This window comes from Carcharodon carcharias, chromosome 4, assembly GCF_017639515.1.
Source record: "Carcharodon carcharias isolate sCarCar2 chromosome 4, sCarCar2.pri, whole genome shotgun sequence".
NCBI classification, from domain to species: domain Eukaryota; kingdom Metazoa; phylum Chordata; class Chondrichthyes; order Lamniformes; family Lamnidae; genus Carcharodon; species Carcharodon carcharias.
In genome coordinates this window covers 11,538,355-11,564,002 of record NC_054470.1, presented here as the reverse complement: position 1 = coordinate 11,564,002, position 25,648 = coordinate 11,538,355, and the positions used below count along the sequence as shown (strand labels likewise).

The following is a 25,648-nucleotide window of genomic DNA, read 5'->3' as shown; positions in this document are numbered from 1 at the left end:
ACTAAAGTGCTTTACTTGTCAATAGCTGTGCATCCTTTCTGAATCCAAGTTCCACTGGTTTTATAAACCCTGCAGACCCCATTTAAAATAACAAATGCATTCCATACTGCTGTGACAAATTAATGCATTGTTTTTAAAACCACAGTATAGTCAATGACTGTCAAATACTGCATGGATTGTTCTCCCTTATCATCCAATGTTTAAGTACAATATAAAATCTGATTTATAATGCGAGGAGAAATAAGAACATTTGTTCTGTTGTCCACTGTGCAGCTTTGAGGCTTCTTTTCATTTTAAGAGCGGAGAAGGGATGGAGGACAATTTAATTTTTTTATATGGATTCCACCCACTCGAATTGAAGACAAGTGCAAATCATATTCTTTAGTTGGTAAAGCCCAACAAGATTCCGCATGTTCGCTGCAGATCTCAAGAGACCATCTGTGCAAGTAACTCCACACATCATTACCCTGAATGAAAGTGACAGTGCAAATATTAGAAGAGCATTGAGATGCAGTTTCTGAGCATCGGCAATAGCTTTGCGTCCTGGAATTTTCACCTGATATGATGACAACGAAGGGAATGCCACAATCACCATCAGCATTGGTACTTTTGTTTGGTATGGCTTAAAGAAATGAGCAGAGGACAGGCGATATTATCCTTTCCCGTGAACAGTAAACAGCTTCTGTCACTCCTCAAAGGTTCTCAACATGTAGAATTCATATCACTGTTATGTAAACATATCCTTGGTTCCGTGTGGCACAAGAAATTTATCGTCTGCCTCTTGTAGGATTTTGTTTAATTTCTCTATAGTGTTAGTGATTTATTCTATTCCTTTATTTATGTAGGGAATGAGAAGGCTGGATTAGTTTTATGACAAGTTGCAAAGATTAGAGCTTCCGCAACTGATTACATGAACACTGATCTTCTTAAGCATTGCTTCACATAAATATTTCAGGAATAAAAAAAGACAGGGAGAAAAAAAAAAATCAGAGATTTACTTCAGGCTTTCATTGTGATTTAGAAGCAAATTGAATTGTGGACTGGAGAAGTTGCTCAGGTTAAGCTTCTGGCTGTATAGAGAGCTGCTGGAAATGATCTGATCCAGATCACACTGGCATTAATGATGCTGTGGTTCCATAGGGTCAGCTGCTTTGCTTTGCTTTGCTTGTTGTAGGTCAGGAGTCTGATTTGCTGAAGTCACAATGCAGCAGTGACCAAGCCAGAAATAACTGACGTATCTTCAAAATGTTATTTTTTCCTTCCAGTCTTAAGGAGCTGCAGGGGAGAAAAGAAATAAGTTGAAATTATACTAGAGAAAGTGAATTAGTTACTGCAATAGTGATGAGATTTATTTTAATTGAACAAAAATACTTATGGATTCACTTCTCACTTTTATGTAAAATTTTGCAACCTATAACATTCAGAAAGATAAAAACAAAAAAATTGCGGATGCTGGAAATCCAAGACAAAAACAAAAACAGAATTACCTGGAAAAACTCAGCAGGTCTGGCAGCATCGGCGGAGAAGAAAAGAGTTGACGTTTCGAGTCCTCATGACCCTTCGACAGAACTTGAGTTCGAGTCCAAGAAAGAGTTGAAATATAAGCTGGTTTAAGGTGTGTGTGTGGGGGGGCGGAGGGAAATGGAAAGCAAGGAAGGTGAGCAGGGCAAAAGGGAGGAACGGAAATCTTGTCGCAGAAAAGAACAGAACTTCTTCAAGGAGGTAGGCATTTCTTGAAGAGCAGTGGCAGTCAATTAAACACAGAGATAAAAACAGGTAATTCTGTTTTTGTTTTTGTTTTGGATTTCCAGCATCCGCAGTTTTTTTGTTTTTATCTCTGTGTTTAATTGACTGCCACTGCTCTTCAAGAAATCCTACCTCCTTGAAGAAGTTCTGTTCTTTTCTGCGACAAGATTTCCGTTCCTCTCTTTTGCCTTGCTCACCTTCCTTGCTTTCCATTTCTCTCCGCCCCCCCCCACACACACACCTTAAACCAGCTTATATTTCAACTCTTTCTTGGACTCGAACTCAAATTCTGTCGAAGGGTCATGAGGACTCGAAACGTCAACTATTTTCTTCTCCGCCGATGCTGCCAGACCTGCTGAGTTTTTTCAGGTAATTCTGTTTTTGTTTTCGTTTTACATTCAGAAAGAGTCCTATTTACACTCATCAAGATGAGTGACAGCTCTGGGACTGACACCTTTTTCAACTCACCACAAAAGAAGTAAATATCAAATACTCCTCCATCAAGATAAAAGTTAGCAGCAAGGATAAACTCTATTGTTTAGCTTGCTTCCCACGTTGGAAGAGCAGGTCATACTGCTTGAGTGTAGCAATTCCACTTCCTATCTTAGGTATCCTTTTGTCTCTCTGAGAAACAACGTTATAGTGAAGAGCTCTTGACCAGTTTATGCTCCGGAATAACTAATTGGGTGCAGATGGAGTTAGTGACTAATGTTCAGGTACTCACCGCTATGGATTGTTGGGACCCAGTTGGGCACATGCACAGTGCTTAACCCAGGGATTTTAAACTTTTAATGGGCAGAGATATGTCACATGGAAGGCATCATGGATCTTTCCAGTACTGACCCTGCCTTTGGAGACTTGGGCTAAATGCCCTGGACTTGCCCAGAAACTTATTCCAGGATACTCATGCTGTTAATCACAGGTGTAGGATCTGGGTTGAAAGTGATGAACATCAGAAGTTGAATCGAGAAGGTCTCAAAGTATATTCAAAAGTAAACGTGCTGAGCAATTAATACCCACACACCTCACAGCCCATCCTCTATCCAGCCCCAACCTTCATCCCCCCACCTTCATCCCCCACCTATCCAGCCCCTTACCCTCAATTGAATTGGTATACATGTTTTGAACAAACCACTATTTTCTGTAATCAGACTGGAGTTGTAAAACATGGTACCTGAATTTTGATAACGAACCATGAACTCAGACATAAATAATCATTAATTATATGGAATTATATTGAATGATTTGACTGAGTATTCAGGCTGGATTGCATAACATAAACTAATTAAAATCAAAGATCTGATACTGTGGCTGTTATTTTGAGTTTGGTCTATGGTCAGGAATGGGAGGGTGTGACAATGAGCAAGGCAGGTGTGGGCATCCAGAAAGTGGCACTGGAGGAGCCTCAACCCTGGCAATTGGAAGGAGATGATGGCATTGTGGTAATGTCACTGGATTTAGTCATCCAGGTGCCCAGGCTAATCCTCAGGGGGGCAGGGGTTCAAATCACACCATGACAGCTGGTGGAATTTGAATTAAGTTAATAAGTCTGGGATTGCAAAGCTAGTCTCAGTAATGGTGTCCATGAAACTATCATCGATTATCCTAAAAATGCATTTGGTTCATGAATGACCTTTAGGGAAGGAAATCTGTTGTCCTTACCTGGTCCGGCCTACATGTAACTCCAGACCCACAGCAATGTGGTTGACTCTTAACTGCCCTTTGAAATGCCTTACAACTCATTCACTCAGTTCAAGGGCAATTAAGAATGGGCTATAAATGCTGGCCTTGCCAGCGACATCCACATTCCATGAAAGAATAAATAATAAAAAAGCAATTCCAAGAGGTTTAAGGTTCTTGCAGTTTGTGGGGACAAGAGCAGATCCGCAGGGAGGCTCGGCTAACTGACCAGAGCACTATGCTTAAGGGGGCCATGCATGTAGGAGGAGTTACAAGGGATGTAGTTGTAGTGCAGAGAATATAGTTAGGGAGAAAGATACTGGTCTCTGCAGCTGAGATTGGGAGTCCCAAAAGCTGCGTTGCCTGCCCAGTGCCAGGGTTAAGACATCTGCTCTGGGCTGGAAAAAATCTAGAGTGGGAAGGGAAAGATCCAGTTGTCATTGTCCACTTGGGTACCAACGGCATAGGTAAGACTAAGAAAGAGGTTCTGGTAAGGGAATATGAGCAACCGGCAGCTAAATTAAAAAGCAGAACCTTGTAGACCATAATCTCTGAATTACTACGTAAACCACTAGAAAATTGGCGTAGGGTAAATAAAATCAGAGAGTTGAATGCATGGCTCAAAGATTGGTGTGGGACAAATGGTTTTTGATTCATGGGATACTGACGGTAATACTAAGGAAAAAGGGAGCTGCAAAATTGGGGCAGCCTTCACCTGAACCATGCTGGGACCAGTGTACTGTCGAATCATATAACTAGGGCACTAGAGAGGACTGTAAACCAAATAGTGGGGGGTAAGGTAGGGGGGTGATTCACAAGCGGGGAGATTTGGAAAGTTGAAGAGAAAGGACAAGGCAATAGCGCAGGGTAATGATCCAGGTAATGATAATCAGAGTGTGACAGGAAGGGACAGAGCATACAAACATAAAAGTGTACCAGCAAATCAGGTCAAAGTAAAGAAAAATGGTAAAAAGACAGAATTAAAGGCCCTATAATTGAATGCACATAGCATTCACAACAACATGGATGTACAAATGGAAATAAATGTGGATGATATGATAGCCACTTCAAAGACATGGTTGCAAGGTGACCAAAGCTAGGATCTAAATATTCAAGGGAATTTGACATTTCAGAAGGACGGAAGGGAAGGGAAAGGAGGGAGGGTACCTCTGTTAATCAAGGATGAGATCAGTACAGTAGTGAGAAATGATCCTTTTTAAGAAGATCAAGATGTATAATCTGTTTGGGTGGAAGTAAGAAATAGTAAAGAAAATTAACTCGTGGGAGCAGTTTATAGCCCCCTCCGCCAACAGTAATTACAGAGTAGGACAGAGAATACATTAAGAAATGATGGGGGTTTGCAAGAAATGGTCTGCAATAATCATAGGTGTCTTTGATCTTCACATTGATTGGACAAATCAAATTGGCAAAGATAGTCTGGAGGATGATTTCATTGGGTGTATTTGGGATAGTTTCTTAGAACAATAGTCTGGCACCTACCAGGAAACAGGATATTTTGAACCTGGTCATGTGTAATGAGACAGAATTAACCAAAGACTTTGTTGTAAAGGATCCTTTAGATAAGAATGATCATAAAATGATGGAATTTCACTTTCAGTTTGAGAATGAAAAATGTTAGTCCATAACTGGTGTCTTAAAATAAATAAAGGCTATTTTAAGGGTATGAGACAGAGTTGGCTAAAGTGGACTGCGTAAATAGGTTAAAAGATAAAACAGTAGAGAGACAGTGGCAGACTTTTTAGGAGACATCCCATAGTTCACAGCAAAGATATTGAGGAAGAAAGACTGTATCAGAAGGATGCACAATTCATGGCTAAGAAAGTTAAGGGCGTGCGTCCCGATGTCACTGCACATCATTCAGATCTTCAGATCGGCTTCAGAATCAGCTGCGCACCCAACAACCTGTCAAAGGCCGGTTAAGGCCATTTAAATACCAATTAAAGGGATTAACAGGGCTGCCCGTCCAACCTTAAGGTTGGCGGGCAGGCAAAGAGCCCAGGCGGCCTTCGCATTTATCATGAAATCTCATCCATGGGTGGGATGAGGTTTCGTGAAGGGTTTATAAATCAAATAAATTTTTAAATTAAAATTCATTGACATGTCCCAGCTTATGTGATGCTGTCACATGAGGGGGGCATGTCTGAATATTGTTTTTTCTTTATTTCAAATAATAATAATCAAAGTAATCTCCCTGAGGCAGGCCCCAACTCTCCCTCCTTCCCCCACCCGCACAGGGAGTGCTCACCGCTTCCGAATGCAGGTCATGCTGGGCACCCGACAAAGCACCCAAAAACATAAACATAAGGCAACTTAGGCACACCACGGGTTTATCACTGGTGCCTTTGTGTTGGCCCGCAGTGAGGTCTTTATAAGTTGGTGTGATTTTAAACACCTTTGTCATTTTGTTTTCTTAAGTTCCTTTGGTTGTAATATTAAATTCAGACACATCACCATGGCTGAAGGTGCCTCTTTTGTTCTGCAGGTGGATGGTTTCCAATAATGTTATGAGTGATTTGTGGGATATTCAGCTTTATTAACAAGGACCTTAGTTAATGTTCTTAACCAGGCAGATTTTGCACTTAGGTCTCAAATATGGAACATTGAGGCCAGGCTTGTCCTGGAGGTCCATCTGTGGTGTGCTAGCTGAAGGTTCATTGGGTTAAAGCCTCCCGGGTGTCCCTGCCTCCCTGGAGTATGCCCGGGTCAGCGCCTACCCCCTCAGCATTTCCCTGTGCGTGCTCATCCTCGGACTCACTGCTGGACTTATCGTGTGCAGCCGCAGTCACTGCATCAACATCTGTATTGTCCACAGCATACCCCCTTTCCAGTGCCAGATTGTGGAGAACGCAGCATGCAACCACTATCAATGACACATGATCTAGGGGTACTGGAGTGCGTCCGCTGACAGGTCCAGGCACCAGAAGTGCATCTTGAGAAGACCGATGGCTCTCTCCACCACAGCCCTGGTGGTGCCCTGGCTCCTATTGTACCGCTGCTCAGCTCCTGTTCTTGGATGGTGGAGAGGCTTCATTAGCCACCTTCTGAGGGGATAGCCCTTGTCACCCAGCAGCCATCCATCCAGCCGGGCTGGAGCACTGAAGAGCCCCGGCACCTGGAAGTGTCTGAGGATGTAGGCGTCGTGGGAGCTGCCTGGGTACCTTGCACAGACTTGTAGAATCAGCATCCTGTGATCACACACTATCTGCACGTTCATGAAATGGAAGGCCTTTCTATTGACTGGGCTCACCTGCTGGCGCCATGATGGCCACATGTGTGCAGTCGATGGCACTCTGGACATGGGGGAAGCCAGCAATGGCTGCAAAGCCTCTGGCTCGCTGTGTCTGGCTTGTCTGGTTCCAAAGGTAGTGGATGAAGGTCAATGCCCGCATAAACAGAGCGTCTGTAACCTGCTTGGCACAAGTGCAGACAGCTGATTTGGAGACACCGCAAAGTTCATCCACCGACCCCTGGAAGGAGCCGGAGGCATAGAAGTTGAGGGCAGCTGTGACCTTTAGAGCCACTGGGATGGGGTGTCCACACACACAGTTCACGGAGATCTCAGGGCCAATCATCTGACAGATATAGTTGACTGTCTCCCTTGAAAGATGGAGCCTCCTTCGGCACAGCAGCTCAGACATATTGAGGTAGCTGCTTTGCCACCTGTTTACCCTGGCAGCAGGATAGTCGCATGTTCTGCGGCCCCTTCTACCTTCGACTACCTCTTGTGCCTGCACCTCTCCTCCCAAAGGTGGCTCCCCTGGAGGCTGAATGTGCACTCCTGGCCTCCTCCCACTTCTGGCCTTCCCTTCCTCCTCAGAGGAGCTGCCTCCAGTGGAGAGTTCAGCTCCCATTCCCAGGCTAAGGGAAGGCTTCCTGAAACCTGCAGGCCCAGAAAAGTTTCCTCACTGCAGAGTGCTGAGCTGAAGGTTGTGAGTCCTGACCAAGCAGCTGGTATGCATTGTGAAGTATTGCAGATCACACAGGCAAGCATCAGTTACTTTGAAAAATCAATATTTGACAGAGAACACTCGCAACCCCACTGAGCCCTCTTGTCCTGCCTGTGGATGAGGTTTATACAAATGTGTCCTACCCGCTTGCCTGTTGAGGCCGTGCGCTGAACTGAAGATCACACGGGTGCCAAAAAATCGCCGTTGATTGGTGCCTCAAGGGCCTTAAGTGGCCCCTTAATTAATGGCAGGTGTGCATCGAATATCATCGCGCGCCCACCCAATGAAATATCAGGATGGCGCAGGGTGACTTCAGGACGCTCGCCCGAATCACCGTGCGTCACTTTACACGCAGGCGTGTGGGGTCCACTCTCCGCACGCCAATATGGGAAAGGTTTGGCCAGGAAAATTGAAATAAAACCAGAAAATGTTGGAAATACTTGACAAGCCAGTCAACATCTGTAGAGAGGGTAACAGAGTTAACTTTCCAAGTCAATGACAAAAGCTAATTGACCAGAAATGTTGCCTTACTTGCTGATTATTTCAGCATTTCCTGTTTTTCTAACTAAAATAGCAAAAGTATAGTTACAACAGGAGCAACAAAAAAAATATATATTTTAAGTAGAATCTTAGCTGTGGCAGGTGGGTTGGGCGGGAGTGGGCGGGGAGCCGATCGCCTCCTGCGATTGGTTGCATGTTGCCATTTTACGCGGGCGGGCCAAAGAGCGCAGAAATCTCCCTGAGGCATGGAGCTGCCTCGTGGAGATTAAGTGGGTAATAAGTTTTTTTAAAAATAAAGTAAAAAATTATTTAATCATGTCCCCTCATGTGACAGTGTCACATGAGCTGGGACATGTTTGTGAAGGTGATAAAATTTATTTATTAATTTCATAACAGCTTCAGGAAACCTCATCCTGCCGGCAGATGAGGTTTCCTGGAAAATGTGAAGGCCACTTGGGACCTTAAGGTTGGATGGGCAGCGTTGTTAATAGGGTAAGTTGCTTTCTTAATGGCCTTAATTGCCTGCCAAACACAATAGCGAAATGACACGCGGTGATGTCAGGACGCACGCCCGCATTCATCTCGCATTCATTTTACGTGTGGGGCCCACCCCGGACACCGACGGCGTCAGTCTGCCCTTTAAGTTAAACGGCGTGTGACAGGCAGCATCTGGAGAAAAGGACAGGTTAGAGTCGCTCGCCCAAGTGAAGGTTTTACACAATGTATGGAGCACATAGGAAAGAAATTGAGCAAATTAGAGGGGCAAAGGAAGTGTGAAATGGTGACCAATGCTGAAATCTGGCCTGTAAGCCAGTCATGAATGGACTTGAAATGGTCCTGGCTACATCGTCTTTATTAAGGATAGAGAAGCTGGAAGGGGAGGAGGTGGTGATGAAAGACACAATTACAACATTAGTGACAGAGGAAATAGGTAAGGGAATTCAATCAGAGGTGAATTGTGGGATGGGAGAGGACTTAAAACTTGCCAGACACTCGAGGGCTGGCATCTTATCTTTCAATTAAGCATCTTACAATGTTTCAGATTCAACAGGGCCGCTCCCTTATCCCATTATTGGTCCCAATTGTTGCTTTGCCCCACACCCCTTTTGTTACTTAATCTCTCCTGGGGTCCATTCTATCACAGACCTTCCCTTTTGCTCTTTCCCTCTCCCCCTATTCCTTGTCATTATGCTTGGTTAGATTAAAGGGGTATCATGATTAACATAACATCTTTTACATAAGGGGAAAAGTCATCAAAGGTAATATGAGCCCATTAAAACGAGATGAATCTCATAATGCAAATGAAAACAGGGATTTTGAATAATTATTTTACGTCAGCCTTTAATGACGCGAGATGACGCTGGGCATGTGCCTGACATCATCGCGTGTCACATCATGTTGCGTTCGGCATGCAGGTGGAGAGCCCAAGCAGTCTTTGGGTTTCTCAGGAAACCTCATCCACGGGTGGGGTGAGGTTTCCTTGTGGTTTAATAAAATAATTAAATAAATTTTTGCACACATAACATGTCCCAGCTCATGTGACACTGTCACACGAGGGGGCATATTTCAATTTTTTCAGTTCATTTATTGACAAGTTTCATTATCAACTTAAATTCCGTGCAGCTCCGTGCCTCAGGGAGATTTCTGCGCTCTTTTACGCGCATGCGTGAAACAGCTCAGGCCCCGAGTCTCCCTCTTCCCCCCCCCCCGCCCGCACAGGTAGCACTGAGCGCTACAGGCCATGTATTACACTGGGCCGGCCTTAATTGGCCCAACCATGTAAAATGGCGGCGCGCAGCCAATCGCGGGCGATGATCGGCTCCACGCCCACCCCCACCCATTCCCACTCAGCCCACCCGACATAAGTAAGGTTCAGCCCATAAATTTTAAAAGACCCGGGCAAAGAAACATGATACCCTGACGGCTGTAGACCAGGACAATGCTGAGTCGGTGGCTGATGAACCTCTGGAGTCATCCCTGAGGCAGCAGATGCTGCATGTCCAGCAGGGTGTGTGAAAGGATCTGGCGGAGATACATGAGGGAATGCGTGCCATGGTCTCCATTGTGGAGGAGTCCTTGCGGAGCATGAGCAATGCAATGATCCTCATGGTCGAGCGCAATGTCTCCTCCATGGAGAGACTGGCGAATTTCATGGAGAAGCTCCTCCAGGATCTGAATCAGGAGATCTTGGGGATGCGCTCGGACCTACAAGCCCTCACACTGGTAATGACCTCAGGTGGTCACTGTCTGTGTGGGAGATGGATCGGGCACCCAGTATTCCAGCTAGGTGCCCGTCCGTCAATGGTGAACAGGGAGGTCCAGAGTGACCTCATGTTGATGCAATAGCTGCCTGTCATCTCTGCGGGCTCCTATCAGGGCGCTGCAGGTGAGAGCAGCAGCTCATCTGCCCCTCTGCCAGCTGCGGTGACTGGGGAGAAGCCAGCTGTGGCACTGGCCACTCCCTCCCTGGTGGGGCCAGCACAGGCTCCAAGGGCCAGAGGACACCCACCAAAGTCATCAAGGCCAACAGGACAGCTGAGTGAGCAGGCTGTCTCTAGTGCTGGTGGCAACGAGGGGGAAGGACCCAGACACAGCACCCTCAAGCTCAAACTTAAAGCACTGTAATCACACCATGGCCTGAGCACGAGTGATATTTGTTTTCCCCGCTTTCAATTTAATTCTTAATTAGTGTGATGGAGAACACCTCTGAATTTCATTTGTTACCTTTATGGCAGGCATCATATCATTAAGTCTGTTTTTGTACAACACGCCTCTGGGTGCTTCATTTGTTCTGCAGGTGCTGGGTAAGCCATGATGTTATGAGTGACTTGTTTCTCATTAAACTTTATTGAAATGGCACATAGTGCGTGTTGTTGACCAAGCAAATGTTCCTGTCAGGGATCGAGTATGGAGCCTGCAGCCCTGGCATGTGGTTGTGGTCCTTATTTGGTAGGTTAGTTGTTGGATCAAAGCATCCCGGATGTCCCTGCCTCCCTGGAGGTTGCCCAGGTCAGCGTCTATCCCCTCAGCATTCTCCTGACCGTGCTCGTCCTCCGACTCGCTACTGGACTCATTGTCTGTTGCCTGAGCAGCTGTGTCAAGATCTTCTTCCTCCACTGCGTTCCCCCTTTCCAGTGCCAGATTGTGGAGAGCGCAGCATGCAACCACTATCACTGACACACGATTTGGGGGGTATTGGAGTGCGCCTCATGAACGGTCCAGGCATAGCAGGTGCATCTCGAGAAGATCTATGGCTTTCTCTCTACCACAGCCCTTGTGGACCCGTGGCTCCCGTTATACCGCTGCTCGGCCTCTGTTCTTGTTTGGTGGAGAGGCGTCATGAGCCACCTTTTGAGGGGATAGACCTTGTCACCCAGCAGCCATCCATCCAGCCAGGCTGAAGCACTGAAGAGCCTCGGCACCTGGGAGTGTCAGAGGATGTAGGTGTCTTGGGAGCTGCCTGGGTGCCTTGCACAGACTTGTAGAATCAGCATCCTGTGATCACACACTATCTGCACGTTCATGGAGTGGAAGCCCTTCCTGTGGATGAAGACACCGGGCTCACCTGCTGGTGCCTTGATGGCCACATGTGTACAGTCTATAGCACCCTGGACATGGGGGAAGCCAGCAATCGCTGCAAAACCTCAGGCTCGCTCTGCCTGGCAGGCCTCCTCCATTCGGTACTGAATGAAAGTCAATGCACACCTGACCAGAGCATTTGTCACCAGCTTGTCAGAACTGTGGACAACTGATTGGGAGACTCCACACAGGTCCCCCACTGAGCCCTGGAAAGAGCAGGAAACATAGACGTTGAGGGTCACTGTGACCTTCAGCATCACTGGCATGAGGTGCCCACCCACACAGACAGAGGTGATCTCAGGGCCGATCCTCTGATAGGTGGAGGTCACTGTCTCCCTTGAGAAACTGAACCTCCTTCGGCATTGCACCTCAGACTTATTGAGGTAGCTGCATTGCAATCTGCAAACCCTGGCAGCAGGATAGTGGTGTCTTCTGCGGCCCCCTCCGTCTTGGACTTCCTGTTGGTCCTGCACCCCTTGTGCTTGTGCCTCTCCTCCCACAGGTCGCTCCCCTGGAGGCTGAATAGGCACACCTGATCTCCTCCCCCTTCTAGCCCTCTCTTCCTCCTCAGAGGAGGTGCCTCCAGCAGAGACCACAATCCCCTTTCCCAAGGTTAGGGAAGGCTGTCTGATACCTGGAAGGCTTCAAGTAGTATGAATCCTCTGGGAGCCTGGAAAACAAAACTGAATCCTGAACTGAAGCCTCATATTTCTGTCAACGCAGTTCTGAAGTGACATGAAGATGTCCTGTTCACATAAGCAAGCAGCGGCAAGTTATCAGGTAAAGTAGAAACTACTCACATTAACAAGCGCACTCACCCCTCTTGTCCCGCCTGTGGATGAGTTTTTTGAAATTGTGGCCTGCCTGTTTAGCCTGTGCAATGGCCTGAAAATCACATAGGCCACGTAAACTCCAGGACAATTGGTGTCTCAAGGGCCTTAGCTAGCCAGTTAATTAATGGTGGGCACGCCTCCATCTTCAACGTGCACCTGCCTTGCGAAGTACCCCGAGGGTGAGCATTGGCGTCGGGATGCCCAGCTGATGTGAATACACTTTATTTCCCAGTCGGACGCACACCCGCACTCCAACTTAAAAAATCGGCCCATACAGACAGATCCCACTATTTTACAATAAATTCCAATAATGTCATGATAATTATTATATCTTCTTGACACTGAAATTGACAGGCAGCTATTCAATATATGTAAATGAGGATTCAATTGCCATTTGGCCAACTCTATTGTGCTATTTATCTGTTGTGCAATAGATTCGCAAATAAAGGGGAGGAACAATCAAGGGGAATTATTTTCTACCTTATTTAAATGGATAATTTGCTGCTCGCAGGTAAATTACTGGTTTGTTCACCTTGATTGCTGTTGCTTTTGCTGTTTAATTGGTTGGCTGTTGGAGACATTAAACTTTTCAACAAGTTATTTAGCTAAGTCTACAGCGGAATTTTGAGATGGAACTTCTGGTAAACCTTAGGCTGGTTTTATGGGTTTGATGATTGGGATGCCTCTGTGCTTGTAGCAGAAGGAGGAGTAGCAGCAGCAAGCAAGAGCCCAGAGACTTGCAATTGTAGAGTCAAGAAACAGTAGGAGGGAAACTCATAAGAGTCCTGTACAGGCCGAGAAGCTCATGTCTGCAGTTCAGTGAAGAACAGCTTGAGGAGACTCTAGTTTACCAGAAAGGCTTTTACAGAGCTATACACTAGCTGAAGCACCAACTGCAGCCCGGTAACACGTAATCTTCATCCTCGCCTGTGTTTCTAAAAGTAACTGTGGCCCTGAATTTTTATTCCTCATGTTCAGTCCAGGTTTGAACAAATGACATGAGCACATTGGTCAATCAGCTGTCCATGCCTGCATCATACTGGCGACATCTTTATCGCTTTCTCTGTAGAGATTACTGGCAGGATTTTCCGGTCCTGCCTATGGTTGGAAAATTTGATGGACCAGTCAGAGGCCCGTTGACTTTGGGCCGAGGGACGGGAAAACCCTGGCCTGCATTGCAGAAAGATGGTCTTCTGGGCTTTACCAAAATTACAGTTTGCCTCCAGGTGCAGGGCATCATTGATTGCACTGAAATAGTGTTGAATAATGTAACCCTGGAGTATACATGAACAGTAAGGGTTTCCATTCATGGAATGTGCTGTTGGTGTGTGATGGGATGAGATGTAATATCATGTGCCAGATTTCCCAGTGATGTCTTTATCCTGTATGAGTCCTTAATTCCCCCTCTTCTCCACCCAGACCAGTGAGTCAGTAATGTCAAACGAAAATACTGCGGATGCTGGAAATCTGAAATAAAAACAGAAAATGCTGGAAAAACTCAGCAAGCCTGGCACCTGCTGTGGAGAGAGAAACAGTATTAATGTTTGAGTTCATATGGCTGGATCAGTGGTTGGCTGTTTGGAGACAAGGGGTGTCCTCTGCGGATGTGGCTTACAACACCCGGCAGGAACTCACACATTGGTGCCTTTGAGCCGCCTGGAGATAGAGAGATGGAGATGGAGGAGCATGAAGAGCAGCAAGGAACAGAGGAAAGAAGGAGGCCAACCTATCCTACCAGCTGGCTTTCAGACACAAAGATGGGCATCAGCTAAGGTATTGGTGGACAAGCAGGGCATGCTGTCATCCTGAAAAAAGGCAACATGAAACTTTTCACTTGTGCCACTCCCACTTGTATGAAGCTGCATATCATCAATTTTACTGATCTGTGGGAACACAAACTGCAGAAGGGCAGTGGCAGCAATTTGTGCACAGCAAGATCCCACAAACAGCAGTGAGATAATGTACAGACAAACTGTTCCAGTGATGCTGTTTGAGTAATAAACATTAGCTTGGTCACTGGTAATAGCACTTCTTCAAATTATGCCATGGGAATTTTACATCCACTCAAGAGGGCAAATGGGACCTTGGTTTAAAGTCTCAGCTGACGGATGGTACTTCTGACAGTGCAATTCTTCCTCACCATTGTGCTGAAGAGTCAGTCTAGGATTATGTGCTCCATGTCTCTGAAGATTTGAACTCATAACCCACACAGGTGTGCCCAACTGTGCATGAAATGGCTGGGGTGGCCACACTCCTACTACATGGACCACATAGAATGCAGGGCTTCATGAAGGCAGCTTACCAATGCCTTCTCAAGTATAATTAGGGATGGGCAATAAATGCTAGCCTTGCCAGCGATGCCCACGTCCCATGAAAAAATACAAATAAATAAATAAAACTATAAATGAAAGTTCTTTTGGTCATTTGCTTTTTAATTTGAAATAGGTTTCGGCAAAATCACATTTGTCAGGTTATAAAACATCTATCCATCAGAAATTATATTGCAAAATTACAGGACTTTTAAAGGTGGGAATAAAGTTAACTTCTCCATGCTAGTTGTGATGACTACCATTTCACTGATTTCTGACTAAATTTTGTAATAATACAGTAAATCCTTAGAGCTTTATTGGCTCTCAAGTACAGTAAAACTAAAACATTCAATCAATATATTATTCCTAGAAATATCAAGCAAACAATGGGCTAGAATTTGAACCTGCTACACTGCTTCTCGGTTGGGGGAGGGGGGAGAGGACGGCGTTGGGGGAAAATTGCACCAATTTCCCGGTCTTGCTTCCAGTGCTTCAGAGACATCCAAATATATGTCCAGCTTCGGATGTTATTCGGGTGTACTGGTCTGTTGTATAAAACACATCTGTGCGCTTGCCTCGGCCTCTGAAAGTATTTCTTCTGAAATTCATCAGAATTTCAGAAGAGATTCTGATGAATTTCTGGGGTCTTTTGTAGCCACGTCAAATGAAGGGTGTTGCAAAAAAAGGTTTTTGTTTTTACACTGATCATTTCGGTGCAGCCATGAAGAGGCAAGAATGTTCCTCCCAGCTCAACAGCGTTATTGTGGGCTCTCAGCTAGATCTCATTCCCCTTCTTAGTTGACCAATGCTGATGAAACTTGCTAACCATTCTGTGCCCAGATAAAAGGTTTAACCCATTTGTAGGCCATCAACTTTCATTCATAAAATAACCATATAAATGTTCTTCACTGAGTTAGCTTTTCCAGGCAGTTTAAAAATTGGTAAAAATATGATTAGCATATTCCTGCCCTGCACAGACTTGAGGGCAAAAGATTGCCTCTTTTGCTATAAGCAGCAACATCATGAATATATGTAGAAAAAGCACTTTTATAATTTTCTTTCAAACAGGAAATTTTTCTCTGGTATTAAAATGCCTGACTGAATTATATAAATTAGGCTGTTATGGTCCATAATTAATTTCTTCAGCAGTTGAGCCCTAACACTCAACAAGAAGTGAATTTGTTCACATCATTTTACAATAGAGTTGAGAGGTTTCAAGGTATTGCACAAAACATTTTAGCAATGAAAATGATGCTATGCTGTTTATGAGTGGTCCAGCAGTGTCATGAGCATGTTAATTACAGCAGCACTATAATGATATATAGCTGAAAGCCACTAAACCATTTAAACACAAACGGGGGTCATTTTGACTTTGTGCAATGGTGCAAAACAGGTGATATTGAGTTGCTAGCCTGTATTGCATCTCTCCCGATCTTTATTATCATAGACTTCAATCAGCTAAATGCTAAATCCTAAATGTGAAATGGTTATATTATTAATGCAATTTGGATTTGCCATATTATTATATTAATATCTCAAGTACAATTTTGAACTAAACTGAGCAGCCTAAATGCCATAATGTTAAGAAATGTGCATTCAAACAGGAAATCCTTTATGCTAAAGATCAGCCTGAGATAATTCTATTGATTTTAACTTTAGGCGAAACTGTAAAACAGGAGGCATGGACTTGAATGGAAATGAAATTCAAGAGAAGTGTATATATAGGCAACTCTCTTGCCCAAAGCCAGGAGTCATGTGGGTATGAAACAGATTGCAGAAGTGGGTAGTGTTGGCAATTTCAAGTGGGAGCTTGATTGCTTTTTGGTAAAAAGTACAAGAAATTTTATTAAGGTATCTTTTGACTTTGGAAATGGTCAGATGGACCTGTCCTCTGTATTTTTGTGGAACAATAACCAGTCTGAGAGTTATGGCTGATCTATCATTTTGATTCTGGTACTGGGTGAGATGAGGTTGGGTTGATTCAAGATGTAGAGATTATATTTTAGGATTATTTTGACCTCCAGTTCTCACTATGATCAGAGTATAAATCTGTTTGTAATCCCCAGTCTCTAACTGGCATTTATAATTGGACTTGTCTTCATACCTGGTTTGTGTTGTGATACAATGCTGTAATCTTCATGCAGCATTTGCATGCCCTTTTGCTAATATCAGCGATGCAGTTTTATTTTCATTAGTTGCCAGCTCCACTCACAGACATACCCACATATTTAATTAACTATGCCTGTAGTCACATGCGGGTGGCCTTGACTGTGTATTACTGGTGGCTTAATGAGAGCTTAGAGCCTGACTTTATCAGTGCAGATCCTCACTTAATTAATGTTTAAGCAAGTTTGGATGGAATATGAAAGCAAAGCATTGTGGATGGTGAACATCTGAAGTAAAAACAGAATGTACTGAAACACTCAGCAGGTCGGGCAGTATTTTCGGAGAGTGAAACAGCGTTAACATTTTAGGCTGATGACCTTTTTGTGAGAACTATTTAGGATGACAGGTCATCGACCTGAAATGTTAACTTTGTTTCTCTTTCCACAGATGGGGCAGAATTTAATTGGAAATGCATGGCTCCCGATGTCAGGTTTGGAAATGGGCTGCACAATAGGAGGTGCAATGCACACAATGACAATATAAAGTGCAAGTGCATGTCGTTGGCATGTGAACCACATGTAATCATGTGAGGGGGTGGGGGGGGGGGGCGGCGGTGCAGGCAAGAAGTGTCTGCCAATGACATAACCTGACTCAATTTAATTGTGGGGTGTGCTATAAAAGGCCCGCTTCTGCAAGCATCCAGTCTCTGAAGGCAGGGAGAATCGGTAGTAAGATCTCAGGCCAGTGAACATTTTTATTCAAACCACATCCTTCTTTCCCCTTGACAGATTTCGTGAATTACTCCCCCCTCAATATTGTTGTGATCTGGCAGATGATATGTGCCAGGCAGACCAAATCCATGAGGGAAACTTGGCTGTATCACAACTGTTCTGCAATTTGTATTTATTGCAAGATGCGTGCACTGAATTCAAAAGTAATATGTTCACCATTAAGGCCTCTTCACACACTGTTAGATCCCACAATGCCTTCTCCTGACACACAGCCTCATTCTCCTTTATATACGTTTCTCTCTTTTTAATATATAAATTATATTATTTCAATGTATTTGAAATTGTATCTTCCTCACAATATAAAAACTATGCTATTTGCTGTCAATAACCCTTGGAAAAAATGAACACATTCCTTAGCCTTGCTTATCTGGCTGTTTATAAACAAACTGAAATCCCTTTGAAATCCAAATCTCCCTTCATCTATTTAAAATGCAAGTACCCTTCACACTATACATGCTAAGATAACATCCATAACTACTCATTAGCATATCAACCACCTAGCTTTTTTTGATGAGTCAAAGCCTGCAGTCTAGTTAACTCCAAATGTAATCAAATCACACACAGACAGACCTAACTATACTTACCCCCATAAACCTACATTACAATAAACTAGAAAAATATTATGAAAATTGTTACACTTTCATGACATTTCTCTCCTTATGAGAAAATGAACTGTCATAATTTAAAAAGATAGCTTTATTTTCTTAACCCATTTTACACTACCTACTATACTTATCTATATACCCACACTACTACATTACCAGATGCATACATTAACATAACAGTAGATATACAAATCCTTGGTATCAACAGAGGTCATTTCAGTCCACTGTCCAGGTTTTAAATGTCCAATTTCCCTTTGAACTTTAAACTCTTGACAACGCATCTACAATTAGATTTTCTCATCCAGCCACATATATAATCTGTAGATGAAATGATTGCAGTAATAAGCCCCATCTCAACAGCCTTGTGTTTCAGTGTCAAAGTCTGTCCAGAAATTTTTAAATTGTGGTCTGTATAAACAATTGTGTCTGACAAATTGTTTGCAACATAAACCTCAAAATACTACAAAGCGAACCCAGAGTCTCCTTTTTGAATATTTATTATTTTCTCTGTTCTACATTCATGAAAAAATACCCTATCGGTGTCTCAATTCCAATTTCATCTCTTTGCAACACTATAGCCCCAATGCCTAAATCACTCACATCAATGGCCAACTTAAATTGCTGCAACTAGACTGAATAATGTCATTTTGAAGCATGAATTCAATTTCTTTCTGTACTTGTGATAACTTTGCTGGACTTAATCTATAAGGATGTTGCCTTATTGAAGATGAATCTACCACACTCACATCGTGAGTAGCTAAATTTGTCCTCCCCAACTTATTCCAACAAATAGCTTTGTGTGATGGCAATAGCTTCTCCAAATCACTTTGTTACTTGTTTGGAAGGTAGCTCAATATTTCATTTACAATTTTAACTGCCCCCTCATTATCAAATTTGATTAGAGGAAAATCAATTTCATAATGCTTTATTTCTACCTCTTTTTCCTTATCTACCACCACTAATACCCTTTTTTGGTCCTCTTCCCTGTCAAAGTACTTTTTAAGCATATTTACATTACACATCCTTTGCTTCTTTCTTCTATCTGGAATATTTATTAAATAATTTATTTCACTCGGGTCCTTTTCAGTCCTGTAAGGCCCACTAAACCTTACCTTTAACAAGTCACCCAATGCTGGTAATAAAACTAACATTTTTCCCCAGCAAAACAATGAGCTGTTGTTTTCCTGTCTGCCTTCACTTTCATCACGTGCTTTAAATGTTCCCTAGCTAACTCACATGCTCTGTTCAATATTTCTCAGAAGTTTGATACATAATCCGAACTTTGACCCACCAAGTTCTCATGAATCAATTTTAGTGGTCCCCTTACCTCATGACCATAACTAATTCAAAGGGACTAAATCCAGTTGATGCGTTAATAGCACTCCTAATAGCAAATAAGAAGAATGGAATTCCCCCTTTCCCAATCCTGTGAATAGTCTGACTATATGCCCTGATCATAGTTTTTAAAGTTTGATACCATCTTTCCAAAGCCCCTCAGGGTGACTCAAGGTGGTAAGCTGCTGCTGACTTAAACTGATTATCCCCAAACTGTTCATTACTTCCTTAAACAGCTGTGACATGAAATTTGAAACTGATCTGATTGTATTTCTTTTGGTAAACCATATCTTGTAAAAAGTTGAGTCAACTCTTCCACAATTCTCTTTGTATTTCCCAAAGCTATCGCTTCAGGAAACCTTGTAGAGACATCCATTATTATCAGCAAGTACTGATTTCCATTTTTAATCTTATGGAGATGTCCTGCACAATTAATCATGACCCTAGTAAATGGTTGCTCGAATGCTTGAATTGGAATTAAAGGTGCAGTCTTAACCACTGCTTGTGTTTTCCCTATCACCTGACACGTGTGACATGTTCTACAGAATTTGGCCACATCTCTATGCAATACAGGCCAATAAAATGCTTTTGTATTGTTGCCTGTTTATTTCTAATTCTTAAATGTCCCCCTGTTGGAATTTCATGAGCTATTCTCAGTATCTTATTCCTATGTCCACATGGTTTAACAATCTGATGCACTTCCATCCATTTTTCACCTCATGAAAATTGATACGGTCACCACTTTCTCAGTAACACATTACCCTTAAGATAATGACATTCAGGAATACATTTTGCCTCTGTTTTTCAGCAAACCATCTGATAAAACTGCTTTATTCATGGATCCTTTTGCTGTAACTCTACCAACTGTCTTGAGCTAAACACTTCAGCTGCATTCTCTTCCATTCTTTCTTCCATAAAAGTCTTACCAAAGATTGTATCAGCGAATAGAACTTCAACATTTTTCCCCTGCCTTTGAACTTCCTTTTCTTCCTGTTTCAACCTGTGAGCATCTTATCTCATCATTACACAATCTGGAACACCTCTGTTGAAAGCACCTCTACAGGCTGCTCAACTACTATAGGCACCACCCATTTCTATGATCCAGCTATATCATTACTTAAAATAAATGGAACCCCTGCAATTGGCAATTTTCCCACTACTCCAACAATCACCTCACCGGTTTTCCACTAAGTCTTTAAATTTACCTTCCACAAGGAATAGGTTTGGCATCTCCAAGAATCCCACTTAACACCTGTTCCTACAATACTCCCTCTGAACAACAAATATCACCATTACATTAAGGATTGACCAGCCCCTGTGTCTCTTAAATTTTAAGATCTTTACCAGTTCCACTCTGTACACATGGGAAGACTTTCCCTTCACATATGAAATCCTTAAATATTTCTGCAACCTGCTCCTCAGAACTCCCTCGGGCAAACTGTGAACATATCCTCACTTTTTTTTACCTATCACTGATTCTTCTTGCATTACCTATACACAAACCTATGTTTTTCCTGTGCCTGAACTTAAGAACCCACCGTACTTTTGCTTCCAGAGGTTTTCTGCATCCCAATAATTGCAATAGATTTTCCCTGTAATTTCCAATACATTGACTTTGTGTGCCCAACTTTATTACAATGAAAACACCTCAATTTTTAAGTGTCACTTCCACTCTCCACACCTTTCTTTGTAGCCTGAGAAAAAACTTCTTGGGAATTTCCACCTATTCCTTCTCTTCCCTAACTATCCACCTTCCTTTCACCTTCCCACTTCCTGGTCCTCTCTGGTTTAAAAGGGTGATGAAGAAAAGGTTTAGGTCTACGAACTAGCTCATAATCATCTGTTATCTCTGCTGCTTCTATTATCGTTTTAACCTTCTGTGCCTCCACATGAGTTCTCACTGTCGAAGCAATTGAATCTTTAAAGTCTTCAAAAATAATTACTTCTCTAAGAGCGGTATACATTGCCTCTACCTTTAATGCCCATATCCACTGGTCAAAATTACTTTGTTTTACTCTCTCAAACTCAATATAAGTCTGACCAGGCTGTTTCCTTATATTTCTAAATTTCTGCCTGTGTGCCTCAGGAACTAACTCACATGCACTCAAAATAGCCATTTTGACTCATTGTAATCCACCAACACTTCTTCTGACAGAGAAGCATTAACCTCATGAGGTCTACTCACTTATCTAGACTGTAAAGGTAATGTCCAGGTTTCTTGTCGCCATTTCATCTGTTTAGCTATCTTCTCAAATGAAATAAAGGTTCCTCTAAATCCTTCTCTTCAAACTTTGGAAGAGCTTGCACAAATTTAAACACCTCCTCACAGGGTTTTAGGTTGAAGGTTTTTATCATCATCAGAACCTTCCTCAGCATCTGAAGTCTCTTTTTAAAAGTCCAGCTTTTGAAGTTGGCACTCTCTGTCTCTTTCCTTCTCCCTCTCCTCCATTGCTAACTTTTCCCTCTGGGGATCAAGTTTTTGCATTTCCATTTCTCTTTGAAATACTCTCTTTTTCTTTTCCTTTCTCTGCTACCTCTAGTTCATGATTTTTTTTCATTTCCATTGCTAGTTCAAATTCAAGCTTTTTCATTTGTAACTGAAGTCTCACTACCTCCAGCTGTGGCTCACTAGTGTGAGGTATCACTTCCAACTCCAAATGCTATGCTATCACTCCAAATATGTTTGCTTTCTTTGCCCCTAAAGGTAACCTCAACTGCAACCTATTCACCAACTCTGTTAACTTACCCTTAGGTACATTCTGTAATCCAATCAGAGTTATATCATCTACTTCCAAAAATGTTTTAGCCATGGATACAGTCATTGTTGCAGTCTCACCACTTTAAAAATCACTCACACCAGCTCCTGAATTCAAAACGCTTCTCATACTCACAACCTTAAGATTTACCAACTCCAAACCAATCAAGAAATTTCAAATATCCCGCAAAGAGCCCCCAATTTATTATGACATGGCAGATGATATGTACCAGGCAGACCAAATCCACAAAGGAAACTTGGTCGCGCTATCACAATGGTTTTTGCAATTAGTTTTTATTTTCAGATTCGTGCACTGAGTTCAGATAAATTAAGTAATCTTTTAGAGATTTGAAAAAAAATAAAGTATTTATTAACAAACAGAAAGATTTCAAGCACATACATGTAACTACAAATTACTACTATAATAACTCCTAAAATCCTAATTAACCTTAATCCCAGTTACACCCTCTTTAAAAAGGTAACGGTCCAAAAATAGATTTTAGATTTTAAACAGATCCAGAAAATTAACGCAATACCCTGGAAGATTGAGTTCCCAAATGGCTTTTCTACAGCTTCAGTTTCAGTAGACAGCGAGCTTATGCTGGAGGTTTCATTAAGGCTACTTCACACACTTCTATTAGATCTCACAATGCCTTTTCCTGACACATATCCTCATTCTCCTTTACATATGTTTCTCTCTTTTTTAATATGTAAATTCTATTGTTCCATCTGTCTTTGAAACTGTATCTTTCTCGCAATATAAAAACTTTCATGTTGCTACTATTTATTGTCAATAACCCTTCGGGAAAATAAACACACTCCTTAGCCTTGCTATCTGGCTATGTATAAACAAACTAAAATCCCTTTGTAATCCAAATCTTCCTTCATCTATCTAAAAATGCAGATTCTCTTCACACCTTACATGTTAAGCCAACATCCATGTCTACTCATTGGTATATCAAGCACTTAGCTTATTTTGATGAGTCAAAGCCTGGAATCTACTTGACTCCAAATGTAATTAAATCACACATAGACAGACTTAACTATACTTATCCCCATAAACCTACTTTACAATAAACCAGAAAAATATTATGAAAATCATTATACTTTCATGACACTATCCCCTCTCCTCTACAGCAATTATCTTCCTGGACCCCATCATTCCCTCTCCATTAGTAACATGCCTGCATATAGACAAAGTGTGGCCCCAAGGTTCAGTGATACCTTCCAGCAGGTTTCCCTCCAGGCTGTTTAAGTACATGTGTGAGGTGCTGTTTCCCAGGGATGGTAACAGGAGACCCTCCCACTTGACAGAGGTGGGCTGAACAAGGCTCACAGAGCAGACAAGCAGCCATGGGTCCAGCCATGAACTGGGTGCAGTGCTGCTCTGGGGTAAGTGTCAATGTGGTGTTGTATCAAAAGGCTTCTCATGAGGATAACAAGCAATGGAACTTTGCAAGTGGGGAGATAGGCCAGGCTGGGAAACGCATGTCATTATCAGTAATGCACAGCAATAAGGACAGTTGTGCATGATAAGGTGATTGGGTACCAGTTAGAATGTGAGGCCATTCTGTGGCATGGGGATCTTTAGGGACAAGGGAGTTAGGTGTCTCTTGATGTGCCACTAAGTCTCCAATTTGACATGAAGGATAAGGAGATGTCAACACCAAGAATTGGGCCAAGATGGGAGGAAGCATTCTCGAGTTGAAAGCCATGCGAGGAGAAAGCCAAGAAGATTGCAGGAGAGCAGAGGAACTGTTCCATTGCAGATGGTGAGGCTGGACTAGCCAGTCAGCAGAGTGAGAATGCCTCCAAATTGGTGTTGAAACTTGGGTACACTAGAGGCACAGGAAACTGTAGTTTTCTGATAGATTGAGCTTCTCCTTAATGTCTTTCTTTTTATACTCCACCACAGGTTGTCATCATACGGTGAGAAGACTCATGTCCATAGAAGAAAATAAAAACAGAAAATGCTGGAAAAACTCAGCAGGTCTGGCAGCATCTGGGGAGAGAGAAAGAGAAGTTTTAAGTCCGTGTGACTCTTCTTCAGAGCTTATACGGACTCGAAACCTTAACTCTGTTTCTCTCTCCACAGATGCTGCCAGACCTGCTGAGTTTTTCCAGCATTTTCTATCTTTAAACCAGATTTCCAGTATCCACAGTATTTTGCTTGTATCCATGGAAGAAAACACTGACTCCACATCTGAGGATGAGACCTACAACACCCAGAGCATATACTGTCATATGCCTTTCCCTCATCCTCCATCAGCGCAGTTATGCTCACATGGGTCTCAGAAGGTTTGCGTATGAAATCATTGGCACATGCTGGTGAACACACCATGGACACCTACCAGTGCTGAAGGAGGCTGTGACAGCCAAGATCCCTGGCTTTGGGAGGATCAGGCCTTTGCTGAGGCCCAGGCTGATGAAAAGCCTCTGGTCCTGACCACAATAAGCCTGCTGGAGATACAGGGACAGGTAGGCGAAAATCTGGTTAAGGTGCCAGAGGCAATGCGGAATCTTTTGTAGACAGTGGAGGAGTCCATCCAAGTCTTGAGTTCTCTGGCATGTGAGCACTTGGCTTCCTCCATGGAGAGGTTGATGACTGTCATGGAGAGCCAAATCTTTCATATGCCCCACATTCGTGAGAACCTGCATTCTGTCAATTTGCCAAGGGCTCATTACAGCAGTAGCTAGGCCAGTGGGGTTTGAGGCACCTGGATCTTCCTTCAGGTTCCCCTTCTTCTCAGGGATACAGGGAAGTGCCACTGCAGACTGAGAAGAAGGAGGAATGCCAGCCACCTGGCACAGGGTGTCCTCTTAGGGCACTCCCTGGGTGAACTGTGACTCCTCATCCCCTCTGCCGGTGACCCCAGAGCCTCCAGTAGTTGGGGCGGAGGAAGGTACTCCTGCACCCGTGCAGGAGACCCCAAGTAGGCTGAAGCCCTCAGAGCCGTGGACCACCAGAGGACCGTTGCCAAGGTAATTGAATGAAATGGGATATCACTCTCAACTGCCTGCCTCCTCTTGAGCTACAGGTGTTGGGGTCACACCAAGGCATAGTGAGCATAAGAGAAAACTTAAGACATTTTGAGGGTGCAATGTGTTGAGACGCTGTAAGTTTATGCACGTGTATATATCTCGCATTGTATTTGTTTCACTTGATAGTTGTGTAAAATATATGCATTTTTGGGAGGTCCTCATTCAAAGGGCTTATTGTACTGCTTTGCTTCATGTTTGGCAATTATTGATGAATAAAGGTGACTGAGGGGCCTGTCACTTGTGAGAGCGACAATATTGCAATGTGTTTAAGTTTAGGCTTTGTTGCATGATAATGTTTGTGGCCTGTTTTGTATTCTCAAGGCAAGACATATGGCTGAACATGCAGCCTCTAGTGACAATATTATAAATGATGTGCCAAGAAGACTGCCTGAGGTTAC

The 25,648-nt window shown here is 43.2% G+C and overlaps 1 protein-coding gene across 1 annotated transcript in view; it reads right to left on the bottom strand.

Moving 5' to 3' along the window:
- Positions 1–1,043: 1,043 nt before the first annotated feature.
- The window catches only part of LOC121277258 (protein Largen-like), a 144,867-nt gene continuing 120,262 nt past the window's right edge, over positions 1,044–25,648 (bottom strand). Inside the window, exon 2 of the mRNA XM_041186503.1 lies at positions 1,044–1,275. The gene's annotated coding sequence lies outside the window, so the exon portion shown is untranslated. The remainder of the gene's footprint in view (positions 1,276–25,648) is intronic.